This window comes from Nyctereutes procyonoides, unplaced genomic scaffold (genome assembly GCF_905146905.1).
Source record: "Nyctereutes procyonoides isolate TBG_1078 unplaced genomic scaffold, NYPRO_anot_genome, whole genome shotgun sequence".
Taxonomy (NCBI): Eukaryota; Metazoa; Chordata; class Mammalia; order Carnivora; family Canidae; genus Nyctereutes; species Nyctereutes procyonoides.
In genome coordinates this window covers 21,449,875-21,455,874 of record NW_026575126.1, presented here as the reverse complement: position 1 = coordinate 21,455,874, position 6,000 = coordinate 21,449,875, and the positions used below count along the sequence as shown (strand labels likewise).

Below are 6,000 nucleotides of genomic sequence, written 5' to 3'. Positions count from 1 at the left end.
CCGCGGACCGGCGGCCTGGGAGGCGCGTGGGCGAGGCGGTAGCGGGAGGCCCGCGGCTGCGAGCTCGGGGTCGTGCGGGGCCCGCTGGGGGGTGTGTGTGTCCGGGGCAGCTCACACGCGCAAGGGGGCGGTTCAAGAGACCGGGAAGTCTGCAGCTTGTAAGGCCGAGGGCTGAGCGCTTTCAAAGAGAGGCGGAGGAGGGAGCGGGATTTCCCCGCCCCCGTTCCCCCACGGCCCAATCCCTTCGGCTTCTCCTTTTCTTCTCCGGCCGCCCGGCCCCTAACCTGCTCGAACCCATTATGCGGTAGAGGCGGCCGGTCTCTTTAAGGCCCCGCCGCGCCTGCGCCCTGGGCTTTCCTGACGCGGCGGGCCGGACCCCGGAGGAGCCTGCGGGCGGGCAGGGCAGGGGGCCGGGGGTCGGGGAGCAGCGCCGCGGCGGCGCCCGCAGGCTGCGCGAGGCTCGGAGGCGGCCCTGAGCTGCCGGGCGGGCGCGGCGCTCCGGGGGGCGAGGAAGGCGGCCCGGGGAGCCGGAGCGGGGCCGAGGCGCTGAGACGCGGCGGCGAGGCTGCCGGCTGGATGGGAAGTTAATGTTTACGGCGGAGTCCACCCAACGTTTCCAAGGTGAGGGGCGCCGCGCCAGGCCGGGCGGGCCGCGAGCCCGGGTTCCGCTGGGCGCACGGCGGACGGCGGGGCCGCGGCGCGGCGCGCGGGGGCCGCCGCCGAACTTGCCGCACGAGCGGGGCGGGCGCGCTCGGCGCCGCCGGGGCCTAAGTTCGCCGAGGCCGCGGCGGCCCGGGACCCTCCCCGCGCGGGCGCCGGCTAGGAAGCTCGCCGGCGGCGCCTGCACTGGACTCGCCGCGAGGCGGAGGGACCGGGCGGCTTCGGGGGCGCTCGCCCGCGGCTCCCGGGAGACGCTGACCTTTCGGCCCCGCCCTCGAGGCCGGGAGTCCATGCTCGCCGGGCGTCTTCGCGGACTGAGACCGCCGGCGCCCCTGACTTGCAAAGTTGGCGTCTTTACGTGGGCCCCGGGATTCTGCGCAAGGCGTTTCTCCGGGCGGGTGGGTGACGGGCTCGCCAGGTGTGCTGCGTGAGCCCCAGGGATGCGCTCGGGCAGCGATCGCACCCGTGCCCGGATCACCTCATGACTAGCCGGGCAAGCCTCAGATTGACCGCAGAGTTTCCGCTACATTGGATTGTGGTGTTGGTGCTTGCTTTAGAATTGCCGTGATTTCTTTGTGCCTTTTTTTTTTTTGAGGGGGGGGGCGTCTTAAGTCAGTTGTCACCCTTTCAACGAAGAGTTAACAAAAACTTTTGGAGTGGTTCCTTTGCTTTTCCCTGTATCCTTTGCCGTTAGAGGTGACTTTGAAAAAGCAGCATTTTCTTGCAAAGATTTCTTTGGGTTACACTGTAGAATAATAAACTCCTTTCTTCGCTGAAATGAGAGAAACCCAGTGCTCCTTGAAAATCAAGAAAAGCTATCTGTTGGTGGTTTTTACTTTTGTTCTGGACTGATATGTGTTAGTAGTTTTTTTTTTCTTTTTGGTTTTTAATTTCATTCGTAAACTTTGTTGAGTTCACCTGAAGCTCCTTTTTTGTTCTAGAACGCTAGCCTTACGGTCTCTGAGAACTTTGTGTCAAGAAAACTTAGAAAACTTATTGAAGAATAATAAACAGAAAAAGTGCACAATCCAGAGTGCAGGTAAAGGATTTTTTTTTTATTACTAAGTGTGCCATCGCAGTTCAGGAAACAATATTTCTAGGTTGGGGTTTATTTTTTTTTTATATTTATTTTATTTTATTTATTTATGATAGTCACAGAGAGAGAGAGAGAGGCAGAGACACAGGCAGAGGGAGAAGCAGGCTCCATGCACCGGGAGCCCGACGTGGGATTCGATCCCGGGTCTCCAGGATCGTGCCCTGGGCCAAAGGCAGGCGCCAAACCGCTGGGCCATCCAGGGATCCCTAGGTTGGGGTTTAGACCTGGGAGTGGAATTGTTGGTTTGTGAGGTATTTGAATAATAAACCTCTAGCATTAGGTACTGTTGAACATTTTCCCAAAGTGGTTGTGCTAATTAGCAGGGAATGGTAATCCAATTACCCCACATTCTTGCTGATGCTTGTCAGTTCAAAACATTTTTGCTATTCTGGTAGAGGTGCAATAATATAGTAGTGTGGTTTTATTTTGTGTTTTCCTAATGGTTGTGGTTTTATCTTTTATTGGTCATTTGTATGTCTTTTCTGAGATGTCTGAGTCTTATTTTTTAGGATTTTTTCGATAAGAGCCCTCCCTTTCTGGGAGGCGCGCGCACACACACACACACACACACACACACATCTATATCTCTAACCTATACATAGTTTATCTTATTCCATTTTGTCTTTCCATCTTTTAATAGTGTTTTCTTTTTTTTTTTGATGGGCATTGTTAATTTCAATGAAATGTATTTACTGTTTTTCTTTGAGTACTGCTTTCTGTGCCCTATTTAAGAAATCGTGCCTAGCCTAAGAATATGAAGATATTTTCCTATGTTACCTTACAGAAGTTTTATTCCTTACAGAAGTTTTGTTTTACTTTTCACATTTAATTTGTGCAATTTCGAGTAAATTTCAGGTGGATTGTAGGGGATCAAGATTCACTTTTAGCCAGGTGAATATCTTTTTGACCTAGCACCATTTTTGAAAATAAAGTACCATACTTGTCCCTCTGCACTGTGTGGCACTTTCTCATAAATCAGGTGATTGTTTAAGTGTGGATCTGTTTGTGGATACTGTATTTTGTTTTACTGGTCTATTTGTTATCCTTGCACCAGTATCACTATTAATGTAACTGTATAATAAGCCTTGATATGTGATAGTATAAGGCCTCTAACTTTGTTTTTTTTAAAATATTGGTCAGTTCTTGCCTCTTAGCATTTCCGTATAAATTTCAGATTCTGCTTGTCAATTTCAACAGATTTTGGAAATTGGAATTGAATCTATATATATCAATTTGGAGAGTATCTTAACATTGAGTTTTCTAGTTTATGAGCGTGGCATATACTTGTATTTATTTAAGTCTTTTTAAAATTTCAGTAATGTTTTGTAGTTTTCTGTGTAAAAGTCTTGCATATCTTTTATTAGCTATTTGAAATTTTTGATGTCACTTTAAATGATATATATATATTTTTAAAGATTTACTTATTTATTTATTCATGATAGATGTAGAGAGAGAAAGAGAGAGGCAGAGACACAGGAGGATGGAGAAGCAGGTTCCACACCAGGAGCCCGACGCGGGACTCGATCCTGGGACTCCAGGATCGCGCCCTGGGCCAAAGGCAGACGCCAAACCACTGAGCCACCCAGGGATCCCCTTTAAATGATATTTTAAAATGTCATTTGTGGCTACTATATAGAAGTACAGCTGATTTAAGACTTTAATCTTCACTCAGGACCGAATCCAAATTATATACTTTGTATGTTCTAGTTTTCCAAGGGTTTTTTTTTTTTTTTTTTGTGTGTGTGTGTGTGGTGTCTAGTCTAGTACCAATTAAGGAGTATATAGTATTGAGTATATTGAAAATCACTGTGTTAGGCCTTTGTAGATACAAAGCTGATTAAGATGCTGCCCCTGCCCTTAAGGGGTTTAGAGTCTAGGAGGGGTAAGTAGAAATTCAAGAAGAGACCTTTATCCTCCAAAAGTGCTATTATCAAAATTGGTTTGGCAGCATGCAAAAAAGACATTTAAACTGGACAGGGGAGAAAGTGGGGGAGGTAATATGACTGGCTCGCACTGTTCTGAGAGCTGAGCAAAGGAAGTAGGCTGTGGGTGGGTAGGGGCTGCTATTCACTATACAAGCCTCTGCTTAATCCCTTGGCTTTCAACCTTAGCCTCACTCCAGTCTTTGGGAGTCTGGAGTCTCTCCAAGTCACTGTTTCTAGAGAATAAATTTATGAGTTGACATAAATGAAGGGAACTAGAGGGTCTATATTTTATAAATTTGATGCAGACTAAATTTTTTTTTTTTCAGACTAAATTTTTTAAAAATTTTATTTATTTATTCATGAGAGACACAGAAAGAGAGGCAGAGACACAGGCAGAAGGAGAAGCAGGCTCAATGCAGGGAGCCTGACATGGGACTCGATCTCTGGTCTCTGGGGTCACGCCGTGGACTGGGGGTCACGCCGTGGACTGAAGGTGGCGCTAAACTGCCAAGCCACTGGGGCTGCCCTTGATGCAGACTTTAAATTGCTAACCTGCTCTTCAGCCCCATACCTCTCCCCCAGTGACTGACCACATACTGTCTGGAAACTCCAAGTCCTGACCCTGCCTGGGGTTCTATGAGTGAAGCATATCAGCTTTTGACCATATTCCCTTATGCAGGCCTGTAGGTTTGGCTTCTTTTCTACTCAGTTGTGTATTTTTCTATGTCTTTCTTGTTTCATGAATGCCTTATCTTTTATCTATCTGAGAATGTTAAAGATAGTTTCTTTAAGCTTTCTTTTTCCTTGCATAGTTTGTTTCCTCCAAGTTACTTTTTTTCTGTTTGGCATAGCCTCAGCACTAGAGATCCTCCTCAGAGTTTTGATAATACTTGGTTTTTGTTCATGAGTGAGAGTGGACAACTGAAAGCCGATTGGAAGCCCTGAGCTTGTAGGTGGGGCTTACTTCCAGTTTTACTCTATGAACTCCATAGAACAGTGGTTCTCAGTTTTAGTTGCACATTAGAATCATATGTGGAACTTTATTTTTTTAAATATTTATTTATTTATCTATCTATCTATCTATCTATCTATCTATCTATCTATCTATTTATTTATTTATTTATGATAGAGAGAGGCAGAGACACAGGAGGACGGAGAAGCAGGTTCCACACCAGGAGCCCGATGCGGGACTCGATCCCGGGACTCCAGGATGGCGCCCTGGAGCAAAAAGGCAGGCGCCAAACCACTGAGCCACCCAGGGATCATATGGGGAACTTTAAAAATACACAAACACATAGCTAAACTAAATACAGCTGAATCACTCAGATTAGGACCCAAGTAGCAATATTTTTTAAACATTTAGGTATGATTGCATACAGAAAGATACACAAATTTTAAGTATAGTTTGATTTTGTCATGTATACACCCATGTCATCAACACAGGATACAGAGAACCTTAGAAAGAATTCCTTTATATCTCTTTGTCTTCCTTACTCCCTGCCCAGAGGCAACCGATATTCTGATTTCTATCCCCATAGATTAACATCATATTCTTTAAAGTTGTCCAGGTGATTCCCCTTTGTGGCCAAGATTGAAACCATTGGTTCAGGTGGACTGTTGGAGTTACTCTAGCGTCTTTCCTTTTGGTCTGGCCAGATTTCCCAGAGAGTATCTTTCAGTTTTGTTCTTGGAGGGTAGCAGTTTGGTTGCCAGTGATCTGAGAACTCTAGAAAAGGGACTAGGTAATGAGCCATAGAACATTTAGTATAGGGGCGGCCTGGGTGGCTCAGCGGTTTAGCGCCGCCTTCAGCCCAGGGCGTGATCCTGGAGACCTGGGATTGAGTCCCATGTCAGGCTCCCTGCATGGAGCCTGCTTCTCCCTCTGCCTGTGTCTCTGCCTCTCTCTCTCTCTCATAAATAAATAAAACCTTTTTTTTTTTTTAAAAAAAGAACATTTAGTATATAAGATCACATAATTTGCTTTTTTTTTTGTTGGGATACCTGTGTCTTCCACCATGTGTGGTTTACCCTCTTGAGAGAATAAATCTCCAATCAGCTGCTGCACTGAGGATGGGCCACCCAGCAGCTTGAGGAGGAATGGGGTCTAGGTTTCTAAATGTTCATAGCTTTCACCTGATCCTTTTCTTTAGTCTCCCATACCCCTCTTTGTTTTGGCAGTCCTGGAGCCTTTTGAGGAGTGTATAGTATAAATTAGGTTTGTTCTGAGTTGCCAGCACTGCTAGTTTGTAATTTGGCTGTCTTTAACAAAGTCGGTTACCACTTCTCCATCTTCTTTCCAGCTTCCAAAATTTTATTGCT

The 6,000-nt window shown here is 46.6% G+C and overlaps 1 protein-coding gene across 8 annotated transcripts in view; it reads left to right on the top strand.

Moving 5' to 3' along the window:
* Positions 1-444: 444 nt before the first annotated feature.
* The window catches only part of EVI5 (ecotropic viral integration site 5), a 197,235-nt gene continuing 191,679 nt past the window's right edge, over positions 445-6,000 (top strand). For 4 of the 8 annotated variants that reach the window (XM_055340087.1, XM_055340091.1, XM_055340094.1 and 1 more), the window contains exon 1: positions 445-621. The gene's annotated coding sequence lies outside the window, so the exon portion shown is untranslated. Of the gene's footprint in view, positions 622-1,601; positions 1,700-6,000 lie in introns of all 8 variants that reach the window. The other 4 variants (XM_055340092.1, XM_055340089.1, XM_055340090.1 and 1 more) reach the window with 2 other exon arrangements.